This window comes from Oncorhynchus nerka, linkage group LG22 (assembly GCF_034236695.1).
Source record: "Oncorhynchus nerka isolate Pitt River linkage group LG22, Oner_Uvic_2.0, whole genome shotgun sequence".
Lineage (NCBI taxonomy): Eukaryota > Metazoa > Chordata > Actinopteri > Salmoniformes > Salmonidae > Oncorhynchus > Oncorhynchus nerka.
The window spans coordinates 87,605,053-87,632,547 of record NC_088417.1 but is presented as its reverse complement, the minus strand read 5'-3'; the positions used below and the strand labels follow the sequence as shown (position 1 = coordinate 87,632,547).

The window sequence follows — 27,495 nt, the reverse complement described above, 5'->3', positions numbered from 1 at the left end:
CTCAATAAAGTAGCTATTTTTTTTCTAAATGTCCTCATAAAGGAGTAGCCTAGCCTAGTATGATTCTTGCCCTATGAAGCCTACAGGAAAGTGTCACTATTATAGCACCCACCTTGGTCTCTTTTGGTGCCAATAGTATCCAGCTGCAGCTGACACTCAAACATCCTATAGGCCTATGTCCCTGTCAGTGTGCACCACATTGTATCGTAGACAGAAAAGCCCCTTCTGTAAAAATGTTCTCTAAATCAGCAGCAGGACATCCATCCCTGCAGCGATGCTGTCTGACCAGATGGATATCACTGAAATGATTTGAGAGGCTATACACTCACAGCTAGGAAAAGGCAGACAGACATTAAATCCCATGACAAACAATGAGTGGCAGCATAAACTTCCAACACCATCTACGGTGTACTCTATGCCTTATATTCTAATGGTAATCGCCACACAAATATACACAGTACATGAAAAAAGTGCGGAGAAGGATGTTGCATAAATTGTAATGATTTATTCCGTCACTCCTAATTTCAAAACATGGACAAAATTTCTCTGAAGATAATTTGACATAAATGTGAAATATATATGCTTTATTTTCAATCGAGACTTTAAAATGGCACATGACGTCAGGGTGTGTGAAGATTGACACAAATCGAAAACCTTGATTAGTTCCTTTAATTTATATAAAAATGTGAGTTCTTATTTTTACTCTCAAATGACATATTTATGATTCAAATAATGAGTTCAAGAAATGAATGCATGTGTACAAAGCAGGTCATTGGACCCAACATTCTCATTCAGCAGGTAACAATTGCAACACTTTTCATTTTACAGGACCTTAAAACAGAAAATCACTGTATCAGTTTGTATTTACAAAGTGCAAGGAGGCATATACTACATATGGGGAATCATTTTCAGCCCTTATCAGAAATAATGTTGAAACCAGAGAGTGATTCGATAACTCATTCAAGTTTAAAATCCCTAAACTGAAACTGTGCCAAAGCAATACAGTACATCTCCACTGAGAAAACAAAGGACTGTCAAAAGGCAGATGTAATGGATCAACGATAGACCTTGTGTAAATATGATAAGAATCCCTCATTGGATGTGGAACAGCATCAAGATGCACTGTTTAGTGGGAGCTAATATGCTTATTTTATAACACTGGGAGCTGACATATACAGTATCACAACTGAAAAGTGTTGATAGTCAAATGCGTTTTGGCTGAAATTTGATGGTACAGCGTCAGATTTCACCCTTTTGTAGAGGGTGTTCAATCAATAGAGGTAATATTAATTTGGCAACACTTATTAGCTATACACCAATAGAAAAACAACAAAATGTGTCAATTGTGCAAATAATACCTGTTTGCTAGTTTACGTGTTCTAGGTGATGATTATGACTGTTTCTTCTATCCTCTGACCCAGAGAATGACTACTCATTTTAAATACGTAAACAATGTATTTAAACCACGTCTCAATACAAAAAACACATTAGACTGTGCAGTGTTTGGGGCCTTCATGGGGTCCTTCTGCGGGAGGTGGGGAGGGCATACATCTATACATCTACATTTGTTTATGTAGTGGCAGTGCACCCCTACTAAATGCATATAGGTGAAACACTAGTGTGACTATGACCCGCTGGAGGATGTAATGTGATGTGATTCATAGCAGTTATCTAAATGTCCACTAGACTTTCTTTGACAAGAGAGCCGTCGGTCAACAGTCCTCAGAGACACCAGGCACATCAAAGCACTTTTTAACTCTCATCTGATGAAATGTGTGTTTACACTGTTATAATGTGTTTTAAACGGTTTACAAAGAGTTCTCAATAACTCAATGTACACCAGAATCCTCTATCCTCAAAAAGGCACAGTGATATTCATCATCACGATGCACCTCGTAAACAAAATCAAAGATACCCATAAACAAAAAAATAATGCAGTGGTGAACAGTTGAAATAATACAGTCATTTATGTAAATTCTCTGTAGGGTTTCACCGTAGTGAAAGACAACCAGACATACTGAAGTAGTCTATCTGTACTATGACTCCAGGCCCTGGTCTCTGGCTGCAGCTTTTGGAGTCTAACTGCGGTGGGCTGGAATCTTTAAACCAGGTAGTACTCCTTCACATTGCATTAAAGAGTCTGTAACTGCGGTCGGCTGGAGTCTTTAAACCAGGTTGTACTCCATAAAATTCAGCTGGATTCTTTAATCCAAGTTTTACTACTTCAGATTCAGCTGGAGCCTTCAAACCAGGTTGTACTCCTTCAGATTCAGCTGGAGCCTTTAAACCAGGTTGTATTCCTTCAGATTCAGCTGCAGAATGAAGTCCTTGACGGCGGCAAAGACAAATCGAATGTTCTCCGTGTCAGTGGCACAGGTGAAGTGGGAGTAGATTTTATCGCAATCTGGATTCAGGTCCACAAACATCTTCAAGATGAATTCTCTTCCTGCCTGTGGGTCCCGCTGGGGCCCTGAGGAGGAGGAGATATGATTAGTTATATGATTCATGAAACAATGTCACATCAGTTAATTTAACTCTTATATCAATCTAAACCAATATATTAAATGTTGTTTCATATCTTGTGAAATGAACAAGGTATTGACCCAGCAGCACAGAGGGAGGGTGTTTGAAAGTGTACTGCCCACCGATTGTCTTAACTGGAACTGTGTGTGTGGTTTGAACATTGATTGTTTGTGAATCGCCTTCGGTGGCCACAGGGACCAAGAGGTTACAAATTGCACCGCCAAGGATCGATTACAGGCCATAAGGGGCAAGGTCTTGTAAATGGTGTTAGACGGCTGCATCATATACATACAATAGTTTATTTATGATGTGCATTGTATATATGGTTTATTTAGGGTGTTTTTATCTATAAGGTATACTGGTGATATGATACAGGGCCAGCGCATGCACACCGTTTTTAAATGGGTTTTATAGTAAAGACATGTAATTTAACTGTAAAAATATATTACTGTGTAATGTGGCATGAACAAACCCCTTGACCAACAATGCAGTTCAAGAAAGAGTTAAGAAAATATTTACCAAATAAACTAAAGTAAAAAAGAATAAAAAGTAACAATAAAATAATGAGTCTGATTTTTTTTATTTTATTAACTAGGCAAGTCAGTTGAGAACAAATTCTTATTTACAATTACGGCCTACACCGGCCAAACCCGGACGATGCTGGGCCAATTGTGCGCCGCCCTATGGGACTCCCAATAAAGGCCGGTTATGATACAGCCTGGATTCAAACCAGGGTGTCTGTAGTGACGCCTCTAGCACTGAGATGCAGTGCCTTAGACCGCTGCGTCACTCGGGAGCCCCCAAATCATGTCCAATCACTTGAATTTACCACAGGTGGACTCCAATACATTTTTAGAAACATCAAGGATGATCAATGGAAACAGGATGCACCTGTGCTCAATTTCGAGTCTCATAGCAAAGGGTCTGAATACTTAAATAAATAAGGTATTTATGTTTTTTTATTTTTAATACATTTTCAAAAAATTCAAAAAACCTGTTTTCTCTTTGTCATTATAGCGTTGTGTGTGTAGATTGACAAGGAAAAATGTGTATTTAATACAGCTTAGAAGAAGGCTGTAATGTAACACAATGTGGAAAAGGTCAAGGGGTCTGAATACTTTCCGAATGCACTGTATATTGTACTTTTTTTTATCTAAATGTCCTCATAAAAGGAGTAGCCTAGCCTAGTATGATTCTGACCTATGAAGTCTACAGGAAAGTGTCACTATGATAGCACCCACCCTGGTCTCTTTTGGTGCCAATAGTATCCAGCTGCAGCTGACACTCACATATCCTTAGGCCTATGTCCCTGTCAGTGTGAACCACATTGTATCGTAGACAGAAAAGCCTTCTGTAAATATGCAATTAGGGTTAAGTGCCTTGCTCAAGGCCACATCAGCAGATTTGATCACTTAGTCCGTTCAGGGATTTGAACCAGCAACATTTTGGTTTCTGGCCAAACCCTCTTAACCACTAGGTTTCACATACTGAGACAGAGGGGTGCTATTTTGCCGCCTTTCCTTCCAGTTCTCTGCTGCCAATGACTGGAACGAACTGCAAAAATCACTGAAGCTGGAGACCCATATCTCCCTCACTAGCTTTAAGCACCAGCTGTCAGAGCATCTCACAGATCACTGCACATAGCGCATCTGTAAACAGCCCATCCAACTACCTCATCCCCATACTGTATTTATTTATTTATCTTGCTCCTTTGCACCCCAGTATCTCTACTTGCACAATAATCTATTGCACATCTACCATTCCAGTGTCTAATTGCTATATTATCGGGTTGGAGCGAGCAGTCGCATCCGCACTTCGGTCTGCACTTCGGTCTGCAGGTAGTATAACTTTTCATTACATTTCATTATAGTACAACGGTTTGATTTGTCTAATCTTAGCAATTTCTTCTTAGCTAGCTACATAGCCGTCTTTGTATCAAAGATAATTGCGTAATTATCGTATTTCGTCGTCCTAACGTATCTGCCCAGTAGCTAGCCAGCTAACTAACGCCCACCGTCTACATAGCTAGCTACATAGCCGTCTCTGTATCAAAGATAATTGTGTAGATAATTGTGTAGTCTAGAGCGATTTTCTAGGTTACCTAGCCAGCTATTGTCGTTCTTTTAACGCAACGTAACGTAATCAACACTGCTAGCTAGCTAGCCAGCTAGCCCCTGAATCAACAACGCAGCCAGCTATTTGTCGTCCTTAACGTAGGAGACACAGCTAGCTAGCCAACAGCTAGCCAACGTCTACCGATTAGAACTCAACAACCCGGTCGCATTCCGCCTCGCTCCACAGGTAGTATCACATTTTCATTTCATTACAGTACAACGGTTTGATTTGTTTGATCGTAGCTAGCTACATAGCTAGCTACATAGCCGTCTCTGTATCAAAGATAATTGTGTAGTCTAAAGCGATTTTCTAGGTTACCTAGCCAGCTATTGTCGTTCTTTTAACGTAACGTAATCAACACTGCTAGCTAGCCAGCTAGCCCCCGAATCAACAACGCAGCCACTGCCAGCTAGCCTACAAAGTCAACAACGCAGCCACTGCCAGCTAGCCTACTTCAGCAGTACTGTATCATTTTTAATCATTTTAGTCAATAAGATTCTTGCTACGTAAGCTCAACTTTCTGAACATTCGAGACGTGTAGTCCACTTGTCATTCCAATCTCCTTTGCATTAGCGTAGCCTCTTCTGTAGCCTGTCAACTATGTGTCTGTCTATCCCTGTTCTCTCCTCTCTGCACAGACCATACAAACGCTCCACACCGCGTGGCCGCGGCCACCTAATCTGGTGGTCCCAGCGCGCACGACCCACGTGGAGTTCCAGGTCTCCGGTAGCCTCTGGAACTGCCGATCTGCAGCCAACAAGGCAGAGTTCATCTCAGCCTATGCCTCCCTCCAGTCCCTCGACTTCTTGGCACTGACGGAAACATGGATCACCACAGATAACACTGCTACTCCTACTGCTCTCTCTTCGTCCGCCCACGTGTTCTCGCACACCCCGAGAGCTTCTGGTCAGCGGGGTGGTGGCACCGGGATCCTCATCTCTCCCAAGTGGTCATTCTCTCTTTCTCCCCTTACCCATCTGTCTATCGCCTCCTTTGAATTCCATGCTGTCACAGTTACCAGCCCTTTCAAGCTTAACATCCTTATCATTTATCGCCCTCCAGGTTCCCTCGGAGAGTTCATCAATGAGCTTGATGCCTTGATAAGCTCCTTTCCTGAGGACGGCTCACCTCTCACAGTTCTGGGCGACTTTAACCTCCCCACGTCTACCTTTGACTCATTCCTCTCTGCCTCCTTCTTTCCACTCCTCTCCTCTTTTGACCTCTCCCTCTCACCTTCCCCCTACTCACAAGGCAGGCAATACGCTCGACCTCATCTTTACTAGATGCTGTTCTTCCACTAACCTCATTGCAACTCCCTCCAAGTCTCCAACCACTACCTTGTATCCTTTTCCCTCTCGCTCTCATCCAATACTTCCCACACTGCCCCTACTCGGATGGTATCGCGCCGTCCCAACCTTCGCTCTCTCTCCCCGCTACTCTCTCCTCTTCCATCCTATCATCTCTTCCCTCTGCTCAAACCTTCTCCAACCTATCTCCTGATTCTGCCTCCTCAACCCTCCTCTCCTCCCTTTCTGCATCCTTTGACTCTCTATGTCCCCTATCCTCCAGGCCGGCTCGGTCCTCCTCTCCCGCTCCGTGGCTCGACGACTCATTGCGAGCTCACAGAACAGGGCTCCGGGCAGCCGAGCGGAAATGGAGGAAAACTCGCCTCCCTGCGGACCTGACATCCTTTCACTCCCTCCTCTCTACATTTTCCTCTTCTCTCTCTGCTGCTAAAGCCACTTTCTACCACTCTAAATTCCAAGCATCTGCCTCTAACCCTAGGAAGCTCTTTGCAACCTTCTCCTCCCTCCTGAATCCTCCTCCCCCTCCCCCTCCTCCCTCTCTGCAGATGACTTCGTCAACCATTTTGAAAAGAAGGTCGACGACATCCGATCCTCGTTTGCTAAGTCAAACGACACCGCTGGTTCTGCTCACACTGCCCTACCCTGTGCTCTGACCTCTTTCTCCCCTCTCTCTCCAGATGAAATCTCGCGTCTTGTGACGGCCGGCCGCCCAACAACCTGCCCGCTTGACCCTATCCCCTCCTCTCTTCTCCAGACCATTTCCGGAGACCTTCTCCCTTACCTCACCTCGCTCATCAACTCATCCCTGACCGCTGGCTACGTCCCTCCTGTCTTCAAGAGAGCGAGAGTTGCACCCCTTCTGAAAAAACCTACACTCGATCCCTCCGATGTCAACAACTACAGACCAGTATCCCTTCTTTCTTTTCTCTCCAAAACTCTTGAACGTGCCGTCCTTGGCCAGCTCTCCCGCTATCTCTCTCAGAATGACCTTCTTGATCCAAATCAGTCAGGTTTCAAGACTAGTCATTCAACTGAGACTGCTCTTCTCTGTATCACGGAGGCGCTCCGCACTGCTAAAGCTAACTCTCTCTCCTCTCATCCTTCTAGACCTATCGGCTGCCTTCGATACTGTGAACCATCAGATCCTCCTCTCCACCCTTTCCAAGTTGGGCATCTCCGGCACGGCCCACGCTTGGATTGCGTCCTACCTGACAGGTCGCTCCTACCAGGTGGCGTGGCGAGAATCCATCTCCTCACCACGTGCTCTCACCACTGGTGTCCCCCAGGGCTCTGTTCTAGGCCCTCTCCTATTCTCGCTATACACCAAGTCACTTGGCTCTGTCATAACCTCACATGGTCTCTCCTATCATTGCTATGCAGACGACACACAATTAATCTTCTCCTTTCCCCCTTCTGATGACCAGGTGGCGAATCGCATCTCTGCATGTCTGGCAGACATATCAGTGTGGATGACGGATCACCACCTCAAGCTGAACCTCGGCAAGACGGAGCTGCTCTTCCTCCCGGGAAGGACTGCCCGTTCCATGATCTCGCCATCACGGTTGACAACTCCACTGTGTCCTCCTCCCAGAGCGCTAAGAACCTTGGTGTGATCCTGGACAACACCCTGTCGTTCTCAACTAACATCAAGGCGGTGGCCCGTTCCTGTAGGTTCATGCTCTACAACATCCGCAGAGTACGACCCTGCCTCACACAGGAAGCGGCGCAGGTCCTAATCCAGGCACTTGTCATCTCCCGTCTGGATTACTGCAACTCACTGTTGGCTGGGCTCCCTGCCTGTGCCATTAAACCCCTACAACTCATCCAGAACGCCGCAGCCCGTCTGGTGTTCAACCTTCCCAAGTTCTCTCACGTCACCCCGCTCCTCCGCTCTCTCCACTGGCTTCCAGTTGAAGCTCGCATCCGCTACAAGACCATGGTGCTTGCCTACGGAGCTGTGAGGGGAACGGCACCTCAGTACCTCCAGGCTCTGATCAGGCCCTACACCCAAACAAGGGCACTGCGTTCATCCACCTCTGGCCTGCTCGCCTCCCTACCACTGAGGAAGTACAGTTCCCGCTCAGCCCAGTCAAAACTGTTCGCTGCTCTGGCCCCCCAATGGTGGAACAAACTCCCTCACGACGCCAGGACAGCGGAGTCAATCACCACCTTCCGGAGACACCTGAAACCCCACCTCTTTAAGGAATACCTAGGATAGGATAAAGTAATCCCTCTCACCCCCCTTAAAAGATTTAGATGCACTATTGTAAAGTGGCTGCTCCACTGGATGTCATAAGGTGAATGCACCAATTTGTAAGTCGCTCTGGATAAGAGCGTCTGCTAAATGACTTAAATGTAAATGTAAATGTACTTCGCTACCATGGCCTATTTGTTGCCTTACCTTACCTCATTTGCACTCACTGTATATAGATTTTTCTTTTTTCTACTTTATTGTTGACTGTATGTTTGTTTATTCCATGTGTAACTCTGTGTTGTTGTATGTGTCGAACTGCTGTGCTTTATCTTGGCCAGGTCGCAGTTGTAAATGAGAACTTGTTCTCAACTAGCCTACCTGGTTAAATAAAGGTGAAATTAAAACAAATTTTGCATTGGTAGTTTATGATCACATTTAGCTGTTCCATGCAAATTGAGCTCGTCTTTCTTTCATTAAATCCATGAAAAAAAGGAGTTCTTACCATCATATTCAGGGAAGTAATCCACCAGATGTGAGAACAAGATTTTCTCCTGCATTAAGTCAATCTTATTCAAGAATAGAATGATTGAGGAATCTTTAAACCACGGGTAGGTTATTATTGTCCTGAACAACGCTTTGCTTTCCTCCATTCGATTCTGTGGAAAGTTACAAAAAAACACAATGTTAAAGAGACAACCTGTATTTCCCCTTCTTTTTTTCTAACTCCATGTTCATAAATTCAATCTGGAGGGCCAGAGTGTGCCCAGCGTGCGTTCTGGGCGTTCGTAAATTAAGAGCGTTGTCATTGTCCATTCGTAAATTCAATCTGGAGTGCCAGAGTGTGCCCAGCGTGTGTAAATTAAGAGCGTTGTCATTGTCCATTCATAAATTCACAGTTTCGCTCTTGGGGAGTCCGCTCTGGCTGAGGAGTAGGGTTGATCCAACCGCTCTGATATGGATCCAGATTCCTATCAAAAGGCTGAACATACGTATCGTTACGATCCTAAGAAAATCCATACGGAAATTGTTAGGATCGTAAGATCAACTCCGTGCAGGACGTCCAGCCCAACAAAGCTGTAAGCACAACCCCCACTTGTGGACGTCGGACCCTCATACCACCCTCATGGAGTCTGTTTCTGACCGTTTGAGCAGACACATGCACATTTGTGGCTTGCTGGAGGTCATTTTGCAGGGCTCTGGCAGTGCTCCTCCTGCTCCTCCTTGCACAAAGGCGGAGGTAGCGGTCCTGCTGCTGGGTTGTTGCCCTCCTACGGCCTCCTCCACGTCTCCTGATGTACTGGCCTGTCTCCTGGTAGCGCCTCCATTCTCTGGACACTACGCTGACAGACACAGCAAACCTTCTTGCCACAGCTCGCATTGATGTGCCATCCTGGATGAGCTGCACTACCTGAGCCACTTGTGTGGGTTGTAGACTCAGTCTCATGCTACCACTAGAGTGAAAGCACCGCCAGCATTCAAAAGTGACCAAAACATCAGCCAGGAAGCATAGGAACTGAGAAGTGGTCTGTGGTCACCACCTGCAGAACCACTCCTTTATTGGGGGTGTCTTGCTAATTGCCTATAATTTCCACCTGTTGTCTATCCCATTTGCATAACAGCATGTGAAATTTATTGTCAATCAGTGTTGCTTCCTAAGTGGACAGTTTGATTTCACAGAAGTGTGATTGACTTAGAGTTACATTGTGTTGTTTAAGTGTTCCCTTTATTTTTTTGAGCAGTGTATATATAGACTTAGGGTGGAGTCATTAAAACTAGTTTTTCAACCACTCCACAAATTTCTTGTTAACAAACTAGTTTTGGCAAGTCGGCTAGGACAGCTACTTTGTCCATGACACAAGTAATATTTCCAACAATTGTTTACAGACAGATTATTTCACTGTATCACAATTCCAGTGAGTCAGAAGTTTATATACACTAAATTGACTGTGCTTTTAAACAGCTTGGAAAATTCCAGAAAATTATGTCATGGCGTTAGAAGCTTCTGATAGGCTAATTCACATCATTTGAGTCAATTGCAGGTGTACCTGTGCAACGTACTTTGATGTAAAAAGTACAAATCAATCCCAGAACAGCAGAGGACCTTGTGAAGATGCTGGAGGAAACAAGTACAAAACATAACCTGAAAGGCTGCTCAGCAAGGAAGAAGCCACTGCTCCAAAACCGCCATAAAAAAAGCCAGACTACGGTTTGCAACTGCACATGGGGACAAAGATCATACTTTTTGGAGAAATGTCCTCTGGTCTGATCAAATAAAAAAAGAACTGTTTGGCCATAATGACCATCGTTATGTTTGGAGGAAAAAGGGGAAGGCTTGCAAGCCGAAGAACATCATCCCAACCGTGAAGCACGGGGGTGGCAGCATCATGTGTGGGCGCTTTGCTGCAGGAGGGACTGGTGCACTTCACAAAATAGATGGCATCATGACAAAGGAAAATTATGTGGATATACTGAAGCAATCAGTCAGTAAGTTAAAGCTTGGTCGCAAATGCGTCTTCCAAATGGACAATGACCACAAGCATACTTCAAAGTTGTGGCAAAATGGCTTAAGGACAACAAAGTCAAGGAATTGAAGTGGCCATCACAAGGCCTGACCTCAATCCCATAGAACATTTGTGGGCAGAACTGAAAAAGTGAGCAAGGAGGCCTACAAAACCCTTTGGTATTACCTGTATTTCCACATAAATTGGTAAAAACATGTGAACTGATCTTCCTCTAAGTCACAACATTAGACAAACACAGTGTGCTTAAACTAATAACACACAAATTATTGTATTTTCCCTGTCTATATTGAATACATAATTTAAACAGTATGTGAACCCCTAGGTTAATGACTTCTCCAAAAGAAAACTGAAGTCAGATGTCAGCTAACCTGGAGTCCAATCAATGAGACGAGATGTTGGTTTGAGCTGCCCTGCAATATAAAAAAAACTCACCAAATGTGAGATTGCTATTCACATGAAGCATTGCCTGATGTGACCCATGCCTCAAACAAAAGAGATCTCAGAAGACCTAAGATTAGGAATTGTTGACTTGCATAAAGCTGGAAAGAGTTATAAAAGTATCTCTAAAAGTCTTGATGTTCATCAGTCCACAGTAAGACAAATTGTCTATAATTGAGAAAGTTCAGCACTGTTGCTACTCTCCCTAGGAGTGGCCGTCCAGAAAAGATGACTGCAAGAGCACAGCGTGAATGCTCAATGAGGTTAAGAATAATCCTAGAGTGTCAGCTAAAGATTTACAGAAATCTCTGGAACATGCTACATCTCTGTTGACGAGTCTACGATACAGAAAACACTCAACAAGAATGGTGTTCGTGGGAGGACACCATGGAAGAAGCCACTGCTGTCCAAAAAAACATTGCTGCATGTCTTAAGTTCGCAAAAGAGCACCTGGATGTTCCAGCAAAATACTCTGTGGACAGATTAAACTAAATTTGAGTTGTTTGGAAGGAACACACAACACTGTGTGTGGAGAAAAAAAAGGCACACCAACATCAAAACCTCATCCTAACTGTAAAGTATGATGGATGGAGCATCATGGTTTGGGTCTGGACAACTGGCTTTCATCAACGGAAAAATGAATTCCCATGTTTATCAAGACATTTTTCAGGAGAATATAAGGCTATCTGTCCACCAATTAAAGCTCAACAGAAGTTGGGTGATGCAACAGGACAATGACCCAAAACACAGTAGTAAATCAACAACAGAATGGCTTCAACAGAAGAAAATAGGCCTCCTGGAGTGGCCCAGTCAGAGTCCTGACCTCAACCTGATTGAGATGCTGTGGCATGACCTCGAGAGCAGTTCACACCAGACATCACAAGAATATTGCTGAACTGAAACTGTTTTCTAAAAGAGGAATGGTCCAAAATTCCTCCTGACTGTTGTGCAGGTCTGATCCGCGACTACAGAAAACTTTTGGTTGAGGTTATTGCTGCCAAAGGAGGGTAACCAGTTATTAAATCCAAGGGTTCACAGCTTTTCCACCCTGTACTGTGAATGTTTACACGGTGTGTTCAATAAAGATATGAAACGTATAATTGTTTGTGTGTTATTACTTTAAGCAGACTGTGTTTGTCTATTGTTCATGAAATCCAGGTAAATCCTTAAGGGTTCACATAACTTTTCTTGCCACTGTATGTGATATCAACAGAGAGTTATATTTTCTGGGTGATTTATATATTGACCAGCTTTCATCAAACTGCCCACTCAAGAAAAAGTTTAAAACTGGTTTGGGTTATCAGTCAACCTACCAGGGTAGTTAAAAACAGCATAGGAATGAAATCATCAATGTATTGAGCAGATCTTTACTAATGCTGCAGGAATTTGCTTGAAAGCAAGATCACAATATAGTTGCCATATCTAGGAAAACCAAAGTTCCAAAGGATGGGCCTAATTGTCACGTTCTGACCTTAGTTATTTTATTATGTCTTTTAGTATGGTCAGGGCGTGAGTTGGGTGGGTTGTCTATGTTCCTTTTTCTATGTTTTGGGATTTCTGTGTTTGGCCTGGTATGGTTCTCAATCAGAGGCAGCTGTTTATTGTGGTCCCTGATTGAGAACCATATTTAGGTCGCCTGGTTTCACTTTTGAGTTGTGGGTGATTATGTTTCCTGTGTCTGTACCACACTGGACTGTTTCGATTTTCCTTCGTTAATTTCACGTTGTGGTTTTGTATTTTTGTAGTGTTCAGTATTATTATTAAAATGGACACTTACCACGCTGCGTATTGGTCCGATCCTTGCTACTCCTCCTCAGAAGATGAAGAGGAAAGCCGTTACACTAATATTGTGTATAATATAGTGTATAAGAGGTCAAGTTTTGTAGTGATTCCTATATTATTGATGTAAAGAATATGTTGGTCCGTAGTGTGTAATGAGGAGCAAACAGACACTGCACTTGACACATTTATGAAATTGCTTATTCCAGTTGCTAATAAGCATGCACCCTTTATGAAAATGACTGTAAAAACTGTTAAATCCCTGTGGATTGATGAGGAATTTAAAAAGTTATGGTTGAGGGGGATGAGGCAAAAGGAATGGCAAATAAGTCTGGCTGCACAACCGATTGGTAAACTTATTGCAAATTGAGAAATCATGTGACTAAACTGAATAAAAAGAAGAAGAAACTACACTATGAAACAAAGATGAATGATAGTAAAAAGCTTTGGAGCACCTTAAATTGAAATCTGGGAAACAAGGCACACTCAGCGCCATCATTCATTGAATCAGATGGCTCATAACAAAACTAACTGATATTGCCAACTACTTTAATTATTTTTTCATTGGCAAGATTATCAAACTTAGGTATGACATGCCAACAACAAATTCTGACACTACACATCCAAGTATTTCTGACCAAATTATGAAAGACAAGCATTGTAATTTTAGCATTAAATTCCGTAAAGTTAGTGTGGAAGAGGTGAAAAAATGATTGTTGTCTATCAACAATGACAAGCCACCGGGGTATGACAACTTGGATGGAAAATGACTGAGGATAATAGCGGACGATATTTCCACTCCTATTTGCCATATTTTCAATTTAAGCCTACTAGAATGTGTGTGCCCCTAGGCTTGGAGGGAAGCAAAAGTCATTCCGCTACCTAAGAACATTAAAGCCCCCTTTACTGGCTCAAATAGTCGACCAATAAGCCTGTTACCAACCCTTACTAAACTTTTGGGGAAAAAATGGTGTTTGACCAGATAGCATTGTATTTTACAGTAAACAAATTGACAACAAACTTTCAGCATGCTTTTAGGGAAGGACATTCAACAAGCACAGCCCTTACACAAATTACTTATGATTGGCTGAGAGAAATTTATGATAAAAACATTGTGGGGGCTGTTTTGTTAGCCTTCACTGCAGATTGACAATATCAATCATAGTTTGCTGCTGGCAAAACATATGTTATGGCTTAACACCCCCTGCTATATTGTGGATAAAGAATGACCTGCCTAACAGAACACAGACGGTGTTCTTTAATGGAAGCCTCTCCAACATAATCCAGGTAGTCCATAACTTTTTTCAATCTTTACTAATGAATTCAAATCAGTTTATTTGTCACGTGCGCCGAATACAACAAATGCTTATTTACTGTCTGTAACCAATGGTGGGGGGAAAAAAGGTGTGTAGGTAAGTAAATAAATATAACAACAGTATAAAGACTTTTGAAAAAAAGAGTAGAAAGGCTATATACAGACACTTGTTAGTCAGGCTTATTGAGGTAGTATGTACATGTAGGTATCGTTAAAGTGACTATGCATATATGATGAACAGAGAGTAGCAGAAGCGTAGAAAGAGGGGTTGGCGGGTGGGGACACAATGGAGATAGCCTGGTTAGCCAATGTGTGGGAGCACTGGTTGGTCAGGCCAATTTAGGTAGTATGTACATGAATGTATAGTTAAAGTGACTATGCATATAAGATAAACAGAGAGTAGCAGCAGCGTAAAAGAGGGGTTGGGGAGGCACACAATGCAAATAGTCTGGGTAACCATTTGGTTACCTGTTCTGGGGGTAAAAACTGTTGAGAAGCCTTTTTGTCCTAGACTTGGCACTCCGGTACCGCTTGCCATGCGGTAGTAGAGAGAACAGTCTATGACTGGGTTGGCTGGGGTCTTTGACAATTTTCAGGGCCTTCCTCTGACAACGCTTGGTGTAGAGGTCCTGGATGGCAGGCAGCTTTGCCCCAGTGATGTACTGGGCCGTACGCACTACCCTCTGTAGTGCCTTGCGGTCGGAGGCCGAGCAATTGCCACACCAGGAAGTGATGCAACCGGTCAGGATGCTCTCGATGTTGCAGCTGTAGAACTCTTTGAGGATCTCAGGACCCATGCCAAATATTTTTAGTTTCCTGAGGGGGAATAGGCTTTGTAGTGCCCTCTTCACGACTGTCTTGGTGTGTTTGGACCAATGTAGTTTGTTGTTGATGTGGACACCAAGGAATTTGAAGCTCTCAACCTGCTCCACTACAGCCCTGTCGATGAGAATGGGGACGTGCTCGGTGCTCCTTTTCCTGTAGTCCACAATTATCTCCTTAGTCTTGGTTACGTTGAAGGATAGGTTGTTATTCTGGCACCACCCGGCCAGATCTCTGTCCTCCACCCTATAGGCTGTCTCGTCGTTGTCTGTGATCAGGCCTACACTGTTGTGTCATCAGCAAACTTAATGATGGTGTTGGAGTCGTGCCTGGCCATGCAGTCGTGGGTGAATAGGGAGTACAGGAGGGGACTGAGCACGCACCCCTGGGGAGCTCCAGTGTTGAGGATCAGCGTGGCAGATGTGTTGCTACCTACCCTCACCACCTGGGGATGGCCTGTCAGGAAGTCCAGGATCCAGTTGCAGAGGGAGGTGTTTAGTCCCAGGTTCATTAGCTTGGTGATGAGCTTTGAGAGTACTATGGTGTTGAACGCTGAGCTGTAGGCAATGAACAGAATTCTCACGTAGGTGTTCCTTTTGTCCAGGTGGGAAAGGGCAGTGTGGAGTGCAATAGACATTGCATCATCGGTGGATCTGTTTGGGCGGTATGCATATTGGAGTGGGTCTAGGGTTTCTGGGATAATGGTGTTGATGTGAGACATTCCCAGCTTTTCATAGCACTTCAAGGCTACGGACGTGAGTGCTACGGGTTTGTAGTCATTTAGGCAGGTTGCCTTTGTGTTCTTGGGCACAGGGACTATGGTGGTCTGCTTGAAGCATGTTGGTATTACAGACTAAATCAGGGACATGTTGAAAATGTCAGTGAAGACACCTGCCAGTTGGTCAGCACATGCCCGGAGCACACGTCCTGGTAATCCATCTGGCCCCGCAGCCATGTGTGTGTTGAGCTGTTTAAAGGTCTTACTCACGTCGGCTACGGAGAGAGTGATCATAAAGTCGTCCGGAACAGATGATGCTCCCATGCATGCCTGAGTGTTGCTTGCCTCGAAGCAAGCATAGAAGTAATTTAGCTTGTCTGGTAGGCTCGTGTCACTGGGCAGCTCGCGGCTGTGCTTCCCTTTATAGTCTAATAGTTTGCAAGCCCTGCCACATCCGTCGAGTGTCAGAGCCGGTGTTGCATGATTCAATCTTAGTTCTGTATTGATGCTTTGCCTGTTTGATGGTTCGTCGCAGGGCATAGCGGGATTTCTTGTAAGCTTCCGGGTTAGAGTCCCGCACCTTGAAAGCGGCAGCTCGACCCTTTAGCTCAGTGCGAATGTTGCCTGTAATCCATGGCTTCTGGTTGGGGTATGTACGTACAGTCACTGTGGGGACGATGTCCTCAATGCACTTATTGATAAAGCCAGTAACTGATGTGGTGTATTCCTCAATGTCATCGTAAGAATCCCGGAACATGTTCCAGTCTGTGATAACAAAACAGTCCTGTAGTTTAGCATCTGCTTCATCTGACCATTTTTTTATAGACCGAGTCACTGGTGCTTCCTGCTTTAATTTTTGCTTGTAACCAGGAATCATGAGGATAGAATTGTGGTCGGATTTATGGAGATCGAGGGAGAGCTTTGTACGAGTCTCTGTGTGTGGAGTACAGGTGATCTAGAATTTTTCTCCCTCTGGTTGCACATTTAACATGTTGATAGAGATTTGGTAGAACTGATTTAAGTTTCCCTGCATTAAAGTCTCCGTCCACAAGGAGCGCCGCCTCTGGGTGAGTGGTTTCCTGTTTGCTTATTTCCTTATACAGCTGACTGAGTGCGGTCATAGTGCCAGCATCTGTCTGTGGTGGTAAATAAACAGCCACGAAAAGCATAGCTGAGAACTCTCTAGGCAAGTAGTGTGGCCTGCAATTTATCACAATATACTTTGCTTCAGGCGAGCAAAATCTAGAGACTTCCATAGATTTCGTGCACCCGCTGTTGTTTACAAATATGCACAGACCACCCCCCGTCTTACCGGAGTGTGCTGTTCTATCCTGCCGGTGCAGCATGTATCCCGCTAGCTGAATATCCATGTCGTCGTGCAGCCACGATTCCGTGATGCATAGAATATTAGTTTTTGATGTCCCGTTGGTAGAATATTCGTGATCATACCTAGTCTAGTTTATTGTCCAATGATTGCACGTTGGCGAGTAATATTGACGTAACGGTAGCTTTCCTAGTTACCTTCTGCGGGTCCGGACGAGGCATCCGGCTCTTTGTCCTCAGCGTTGCTTCCTTTTGCGAATAATTGGGATGTCTGCCCTGTGGGGTGTTTGGAGAATATCGTGTGAGTCCTGCTTGTTGTTGTGGTTGTTGTTGTTGAGAAGAAGAAATCTTTGTCTAATCCGAGGTGGGTGATCGCTGTCCTGATATCCAGAAGCTCTTTTCTTCCATAAGATACGGTTGCAGAAACAAATCTTTGTCTAATCCGAGGTGGGTGATCGCTGTCCTGATATCCAGAAGCTCTTTTCTTCCATAAGATACGGTTGCAGAAACATTATGTACAAAATCATTTACAAATATTGCGAATTGCCACTGGCTTTGAGGAAAGCCAGAGTGTCTATGTATGCGGATGACTCAACATTATACATGCTACTACACAGTAGTAGTCAGCTACTACTACAGCGACTGAAATTACTGCTACACTTAAAGAGTTGCAGTTAGTTTCAGAGTGGGTGGCAAGGAATAAGTTAGTCCGAAATATTTCTAAAACTAAAAGCATTGAATTTGGGACAAAATCATTCACTAAAGCCTAGATCTTACCTAAATCTTGTAATAAATAACGTGGCAATTGAGCAAGTTGAGGTGACTAAACTGCTTGGAGTAACCCTGGATTGTAAACTGTCATGGTGAAAACATATTGATACAACAGTATCAATGGGGAGAAGTATGTCCATGATAAGGCGCTGCTCTGCCTTCTTAACAGCACTGTCAACAAGGCAGATCCTACAGGCCCTAGTTTCTACCTTCTTGACAGCACTGTCAACAAGGCAGGTCCTACAGGCCCTAGTTTCTACCTTCTTGACAGCACTGTCATCAAGGCAGGTCCTACAGGCCCTAGTTTCTACCTTCTTGACAGCACTGTCAACAAGGCAGGTCCTACAGGCCCTAGTTTCTACCTTCTTGACAGCACTGTCAACAAGGCAGGTCCTACAGGCCCTAGTTTTGTTGCATCTGGACTACTGTTCAGTCATGTGGTCAGGTGCCACAAATAAGGAAAATTGCAATTGGTTCAGAACAGGGCAGCACGGCTGGCCCTTGGACATACACAGAGAGCTAATATTAAATAGTTGCATGTCAATCTCTCCTGGCTCAAAGTGGAGGAGAGATTGACTTCATCACTGCTTGTATTTATGAGAGGTCCCGCATGTTGAATGTACGAGCTGTCTTTCTGAACTACTGGGGCACAGCTCAGACACCCAGGCATACCCCACAACACGTCACAAGAGGTCTCTTCACAGTCCCCAAGTCCAGAACAGACTATGGAAGGCGTACAGTACTACATTAAGCTGACTACATGGAACTCTATTCCATATCAAGTAACTCATTCAAGCAGTAAAATTAGATTTAAAAAACTGATTAAAAAAACACCTGATGGAACAGCGGGGACTGTGAAGCAACACAAACATTGGCACAGACACACGATAACATACTTACTATACACACACGTACACATGGATTTGGTACTGTATATATGTGGTAGTGGTGAAGTAGGGGACTGAGAGCACACAGTCTGTGATGTATTGTAATGTTTTTAAAATCGTATAAACTGCCTTCATTTTGCTGGACCCAAAGAAGAGCTGCCTTGGCAGCAGCTAATGGGGATCCATAATAAATACAAATTGTGAAGCTGATCTACTCCTCAAAAAACATTTTTGGAACAGATCTTGTGTTGCAATTCTGACATACAATAATACCTTTCAGAGTTTTGGTAATTTCATCTCACGAACAAAAAAAACGTACACCTATGAGAAGTGCTACCCAAACAAGCATAACACAGTATAAAAACAATGGAAGTCAGGGAGACCGGAAAGACTTATCCTGCACGTTTTCAAGTTAAAAGTCTCCATTCTCTATTACTCCTCAGTTGAGTTTACTTCACATTTAGGTAGCTCATGTAATAGATTTGTTTGCCAGCGTGAGTAGAGATAATACTAGCTGTATTATGACTAAAACAGTAAAGTTTCAGTCTGCTAGGTGTATCTCTACAGCATGGGCATATCTCTGGGTGACGTGGACATCCCCATGCATACACCTTATCAAAATAAGACTAATTCAATATTGCACCATCCCATTCTCTGGACTCTGTCTGCAATCATAACCAGTAGTATCTACCAGGAATAATGAAACATAGAACAAGAATAGATGCTTGGTGAATCTATGAATTATGTATGACCACTGGAGTTTTTGCCACTCAAAATCTTTATAAAGCATATTCTGTAGGAGGGGTTAATATACATTTAAAATAATTGGACATGATTAATATGAATCGGGTCATGAACATACAGTTCACTCAAAGTATTCAGACCCGTTCATTTTTTCCACGTTATTCTTATTCTAAAATGAATTAAATAGTTTTTTAATCTCAACACAATACACTATAAAGACAAAGCAGAATCAGGTTTTTAGACCATTCTAACCAGGACTTTGTTGAAACACCTTTGGCAGCGATTACAGCCTCAAGTCTTCTTGGGTATGACGCTACAAGCTTGGCATATACCTTTATTTGGGGAGTTTCTCCCATTCTTCTCTGCAGATCCTCTCAAGCTCTGTCAGCTATTTTCAGGGATGTTCGATCGGGTTCAAGTCCGGGTTCTGGCTGGGCCACTCAACATTCAGAGACTTGTCCCAAACCCACTCCTGCGTTGTCTTGGCTATGTGCTTAGGGTCGTTGTCCTGTTGGAAAGTGAACCTTCACCTCAGTCTGAGGTCCTGAGCTGGTTTTCATCAAGGATCTCTCTGTACTTTGCTCCGTTCATCTTTCCCTCGATCCTGAATAGTCCCCCAGGCCCTGCCACTGAAAAACATCCCACAGCATGATGCTGCCAGCACCATGCTTCACGTAGGGATGGTATTGGCCATTTTAGGATAAGGCTGTAACGTAACAAAATGTGGAAAAAGTGAAGGGGTCTGAATACTTTCCAAATGCACTCTATGTACATTGAAATTAACAACAGAGAGGTTAAACGTAGGCTAAGTCTGGCATAAGCTTATTCCCACACTTTACAAAAACTCTGTTGCAATGGTTTTAGGTAGTCTCCTTATAGGCTATTCCCTCCATCACAACGCTGCTGCCCAGTTGAAGAGCTTGTGATCTCCATGCAGCACCACGCGCCTTCAGAAAAGTACCGCTCATCCTCAGAAGATGCCCTTCTGGAGGCATTCAGCCATAGAGTCATTATACCCTAATGTAGGCCTATTTGCCTACTAGCCAAATAAATTGCAGATGATGCATGATGGGTGACACTCGTCATTCCAACATATTTGAACATTTAATTCATCCTTCATTCAGTCAGTCATCCATTCTGTCATTTGTCTGAGTTGCAATAGGAACTAAATCAAAGAGAATAGAACAGTCTTTTCCGTTTGTTTATTGAAATTCATGTGTATTCAAAATGATCTAAATTCTCTAAAGTTCTTTACTTTATCACTTTAATAATTAAATGTTTAATTTAGGCCTATCCAAAAATAAAAAATAGGCATCGACTTGTAGGCATTGCAATTTAGGCTATCATTTTGGGTACTGGTGTCTTGCGGAATTATGTTAGAATTATTTGGGGGGTTTATAACTGTTTATATTATAAGGCTCCCCTTAAAAAGAGACCCTGTATTTAGAGGCTCACAGGCCTCTAAATACATTCAAAAAAAGAGTTGAAGAAGCACGTGCAGTGGCTGATAGAGAAAACAGATCTGGCAATAAGAATAGACTATAGTCTTGACCATTTGGGACTCCTTGGCTATTTCGCTCAGGACAGGTTATAGCCAAGACTTTATTTATTGATATGGATATAACCTCTGTGTGATGGGGTTGTGCAATGCAAATGGCTATAACAAGCCTACATGCAGAGTGGAATTCACAAATACAACACTCAAAATGCCTAATATAAGGCCTACAGTCCGTGCTCCCAAATACTGGGAAAAATGTGATTCATTAGTTTACATGATCACCACAATATCCCCACGGGGCTATAAAAATAAATTATGCAATTATATGGCCATTAAATAACACACAACGGCATGGCATATTTATATAGTGGGATAGGCCTAGCATAAATCATATATACTTTCTATTTTGCATCTCAGGCAGTTATTCTAGACAAGGCTCTTCTGTGTCTTTATCACAAGTCATTTGTTGAAGGCCCAAGACTATACTACGCCATCTACTGATATAACGTTGTTATTGAATGCAGTTCTAAAACAAGCTCTAGACTTTTATTTTGGAAATGAAACCGGAAGCTGCAAACCCTAACGTCTGGGCTAAAGTTGCTTGATTGACTAGCTACATTCGGTTCATGTCCTTTGCAGATGCCACATTACTGACAAAAGTTTGTACCGATAAAAAAATTGTAACCAAGGGAGACGTAAAGTAAGAATTGAACGTGTAAATGTTAATTCATAGTCGTAACACGTTTACAGATGTATTTTAACATTTACGTTTCATTTTTCACGCATGGCTTTTCTTAGGATCCCAACAATTTACGCATGGATTTTCTTAGGATCCTAACGATATGTACGTTCAACCGTTCGGCATGTATCTGGCTCCATATTCTGACCTCACAGCAGCAGTTAAGCATCCAAGCTAACTGGCTAATGTTGGCTAGCTTACTAGCTACTTCCAGACACAAATGAGAGAACACCTCACTCTGAGCATTTTACTCGCCCTAGCAGAGCTGGTTAGGCTGTTTTCATGTTACCCAGAGTGTTGGTGACTGTTACTGTGCTGCTGGACCCAGTGTTCTACACAGTCAGTGTGGACAATTACTTTGCAGTGATTGTGCATGATGCAAATACTGTAGAAAAAAACAGCCCTTGTGTTTGTTCCAAGAATCATTACAGTGACTGAAGGGCTCCCCCTGCAGGTGAACACTAAGCACAACCCCTGAGCTGGTCAAAGTCCAGTTCAAATGTAGCATGTGCGTTACAAAACAAACGTGAGTGTTCCTATTAAAACTTTGGCAGCATTCAAACAGTGTGTGGGGTATTCTCCTTATTTTTCTCTGAGAACACGTAGCCTGGTCCCAGATCTGTACGTGCATTTAGCCAACTCCTACGACTATAGGAGTTGTCATACAACAATAATCAGAGGGGTTAGCTAAAGTACAGATCTGGGCACAAGCGAAGTCTAACTCCAACCCTATGGCGGAGTGTGAATGGATATCAGCTGAGGCAGACAGGCGTTGGGCTCCGGGAAAATCTGGGTCATCTTCACATAACTGGTTTGGGCTGATTCAACATTTAGCACTAGAACAATGTGCCTCTGTGTTCAGACTGACTATGTGATTATCTCTCTCCTGGATCCTCTCCTCCACTAGCAGAGATCCAGTCATAAAGAGATAGCAAGAGGGAGAGAGTTTGGCCAACTTTCTAGTACAATGCCATGTATCTCTGTCTCTAAGCATTCAATCAATCCATTCATAAGTTCAAGCAGCTCAGTTAGGTAGCTCGGTTTAGAATCGTCATTATTCAGCGGATTGTCATTGGTCAGTATTGTCCAGGAGGTGCCAACATGGCTGCCGTGGATTTTAGGAGCACCATGTCTTCTAAGAACACCATTGTGCTTTGGACTGTTGAAAGTGCAATGACCAAACTCACCTCATTGTCAGATTCTACCAGGACCTGGTCGTATTCACTGAGAGCCACCAGGAACATGATGGAGGTGACATTCTCAAAGCAGTGGATCCATTTCCGCCTCTCGGACCTCTGGCCACCCACATCCACCATTCTGAGAACAGCAGCACAGCACCATGAGGTTTAGGGGCAACTCTCAACAGGCAGGTATAGAGAACACAGAGTTCTAATGGGTTATGATGAGTTATTACATTAACATCAATATGTACTATACCGAAAAGCATGGAGATGGAGAAACATCCATTTGTATTTGAATAATTCAAAATGGAGTCTTTTAATACCAGTTACTTTTCTAGGATCATCTTGATCAATTGTGTTCAGCAGACAGGGATGGAATAGTAGGCTATGTGGATGTTTACCTGAAGACCACACTCTGGAGGTCAAAGGGGTACTCTATGATGCCTGTGGTAGGGACCCTGACCCTGAGCACGTCTTGCTGGGTCGGGACATAAGATGACTCAGCTATACGGTCCAGTGCATTCAAGTAGCTGAAAGGGCATGAGAGAAATGGGGTTATTTATTATTATTATCATCATGTTAACAGTTCTGTTACTCATTAGGTCACTTTTCAGAAAAACACAGAAGTCTTAAAATACAGATCTTTCAGCCGACCATCACAATAGCAATCAATCTGGCCATTGGATCGCTTTTATTGTTTACCTGAATCTGCACAGCCTTTTATGCCTGAGATGTAACTGGCATTGGACACAGTGGAAACTATTTGGGAAGAGTGTGGGGAGTAGTCACTGGTCTGTGTCCACTCACTATTTGGCAATCTAAACTAGAGGTTTGGTATTGGTTTACTCACTATTTGGCAGAGTCTGAGAGCTGGTATTCCCTCTTCCGATCGTAGCATTCCTGGATCCCTGGGTCATTCCATAGACTCTTAATGGCGTCAACGTACGGATTTGTAAACATTGTGACCTTCTCTACATCCACTTCAATGACAATATTTGCATGGCCCTGAAATAGGAGAGAGAAAGATATCATTACATAAGAGACCTAGAGAGGCATTTGTCTGAGTGATCATGTTTATTGTAAATGGAAGCCAAAGAATTGTGTTAGCTTGGCCTCAGACCTATCTAGAATTTAAATGTGTGTTAGTGCGTGGCAGTTAGCACATAGCTGTGAGGTAGTGCATTTGTATGATTACTAGGCCCCATATGGTGGCTTTAAGGTAAGGGATAGAGAGCTACGTGATTAAGCAACATCATTTTGTCTCTCTTGTGGCATATTGGTCCCAGGAGTTGCCCTACTTTACGTGTGTGCCAACAGTCAACCACATGTGTACCTTTTACAAGGCCTTCAGTCTGTCATCCTGCTCAAGTAACTAATGACATCATCAACTAGGCAGAAAGTAAACAAAGTTACAGATATCATAACGACATCACCTGATCCTTCACTACAATCCTCACTGAGACTCAGAGACTGTAGAAACAAATAAAAGGTCTGTACAAACATGGGCCTAGCCAGGTCCGGAGGTTTTTCTGACAATGAAAAGCTTCTAGCCTAGAGGCTATAACTAAAGCCTAGAGTGTTTCCAGAGTGGTGTCAAGGCCTGGAAAAACTCAAAATGTTGGCAAAAAAAAACAGGCAAAGTTGGTATAAATGGAACAACAGAAGGGTCACCTGGTTGTCTTCACACTTGTAAGGGATTTGAAGGGTCTCCATAGCATGGATCATGGACTGCATGGCAGTGAAGATGTTCTGGTACACCAGCTTGGTGAAGCCTCGCTTGTCCTCCTCGGAGTAGCCCGTCCCATGGATGATCCTCATCTGCTTGATGAAGGTGCTCTTCCCACTCTCACCAGTCCCTGGGAAGAAAAAGCTCAGAGATTAACTCTGTTTGACAGTAGCCTGCCACTGCTGATGAAAGCCAATGCACATTTTAGGCTTATTATAGAGTGTCATTTTTATATTGTCAATTTGATGGACACGCGACATGTAGATTAAACTATTGCTGAGTAACCAAAACATTTTGATTGAATACAATTTTTCAACTGCACTTTGCTTTGACCATGGAATGTTGATACAACAGTTTCAGGGTGTGGTCTATTGTGTGTTGTATCTGTCACGGGAACATATTTCTGATCTCCGAACCTAAATGGACAGTGATCCATGACAATAATTGATTGATTTCTAAGAAATGTGGCCCCTATGCAATTAATCAACCTAACGTTTATAGTAGCAATAGTAACCCTTCCTTAGTCACCTAACAAATGACATGAGCCTGGTTGCTATCGACATTCTTTCCTTGAGTTATAACTTATTTTTCTCCCAGCAGGGTGACAGTTGTGAGCTGGATGTGTGAACTTAATAAATGATTCTACATATTTAAGTTATATAAACATCACAGAGTACCAAAAGACATTACACTACAATAAACATAATGGATAAGCCTGGTGGGAGGGGCTACATGAGGACAGGCTCATTGTAATGGCTGGAATGGAATAGATGGAAATGAGTCAAACATGTGGTTTCCATATGTCTGATGTGTTTGATAACTTTCCAAATATTCCATTCCAGCCATTACAATGAGCCCCTCCTCCTACAGCTCCTCCCACAAGCCTCTGAAACATTGTTTTCTTGGCAATATCTCAAATAAATTCAAATTGCCAGGCAATATGTTTTTTTTATAGGCATGTGCATTGAAATATCAGTGTACATTGTATCTGTTAGAGTCAGTGATATTATGAACATGTTTCAAATAATGATACAATGTCATATTAGTGCTTTGAGTGGTAATTAGAACTTTGAACGTTGGTTTACCGAGAAGCAACAGCTTAAACTCGCGGCGCGAGTCTTTCTTGTCCCGGCGAAGCTGTCTTTCGATCTCGTCGTTGATCCGTCGAGCCTCCTTTCCCTCTTCGCTGAGGCAACAGGCCCCTACGGAGCCCAGAGTCATGACTCTTGATAACACTTACTTTTGGGGTCGAGGAGGTAGGCCTATATTCCAAAGTTAAATTAAATTAAAATAAAAAAATGTTAAGGCGATAAACATAGTCACTTTGTTAAATAAATTGTTATATTTAACTAAAATAAATGTCCTCCCTCAGCACTGACTGAATTCTCTATCTACAGTGCCAGGCATAGCCTACGCTCTAGAGTCCACAGTAAAAGCCAAGCGTAATAATGCGAATACAATTCCCAGAAACTGATTGAACCTTTGGCAGAAACAGACCACTTGTTATTTTATATTTATGTAAACTACGGTCCCATTGCGAAATGCAATAGGAGCCAATCCGTTGGGAGAATGAATAATGAAATAGCAACATGTAAACAGAAAAGCAAATCTTTACCTCCAATAGTTGAACTCCGGGTGTGGTGAGTGAATATGGCGGACTTTTACTCCATATCACCATAAATGTATAAAAAACGAAATTCCATTATTCCACAGGAGTAACAAAAAATAATCCCATACCACAATATGCTCCTTTTGAATTTGTCTTCATTGAAGATGCATTGCTTAACGTTGTTATATTTTTTCTATTGTCCCCTTTGCTTGTCCCATCTGTAATTTCATTAGGTACAGAATACAGTGTACTCTGACTGGACCCTATGTGAACCTAGCAGCAAAAAGGCAAGGAGCCATAAAAATAAAAGTGCTCTACACAGTAAAACATTTTCTTCATATTCATCCACCCTTTAGTCATTCTTCTTCAACATCACTCATCCTTGCCTTTATTTACGTTTTTCTCTTCGTCATTATTCTACATCTTAATAATTTTCACCAACATAAAAAGTGTGGGCCCATGAACGGGGTGTGTCGGACAGTGTCTCTCTAAGTAGAGGACTCTTATTTTCACACAATTATATCCATTATTGCTGCCAGCTGCTGTCGTGTTGTGCTGGCGTAACTCAAACCCCGAACCATGTGACGTTAGGAGAGGGTGTGTTTAGCTGGGAAAGGATCATGAAGGCATGTCGCTCAATATGTTACATTGTAATGAAACAACTGTCCGGTGGCACAGAAAAAGGGTGGGCAGTTCACTACTTACATAAACACTTAACATATCTTGGATTGAAGAATATAGAGGCTAATTTCACAAATTTTAAATGTGTTATTACATGTTATTGACTACAGTATACCAAAAATTAGGAACACCACGGAGGGCCGAGTGTCTGCAGATTTTCGCTCCTCCCCTGCACTTCATTGATAAATTAAGGTCACTAATTAGTAAGGAACTCCACTAACCTGATTGTCTCGGTCTTAATTTAAAGGAACAGTGGTGGAGAAAGTACACAATAGTCATACTTGAGTAAAAATTAATATACCTTAATAGAAAATTTCTCAAAACTTAAAGTAACACAGTAAAACACTACTTGAGTCAAAATAAGTAGTTGGATTTAAATATACTTAAGTATCTAAAGTAAAAGGAAATGCAATACATAATTTCAAATTCCTTATATGAAACCAGACAGCATGATTTAAAATACTTTACTGTTAGCTAGGGGCACACTCCAACACTCAGACATAATTTACAAACAAAGCATTTTTCTTTAGTGAGTCCTCAGATCAGAGGCACTAAGGATCACGTGTCCTCTTGATAAATGACAGAATCTGACATTTTCCTGTC

General features: G+C 42.8%; 1 pseudogene; it reads right to left on the bottom strand.

Moving 5' to 3' along the window:
- Positions 1–481: 481 nt before the first annotated feature.
- LOC115105943 (guanine nucleotide-binding protein G(q) subunit alpha-like) lies at positions 482–26,642 on the bottom strand (annotated as a pseudogene).
- Positions 26,643–27,495: the final 853 nt, after the last annotated feature.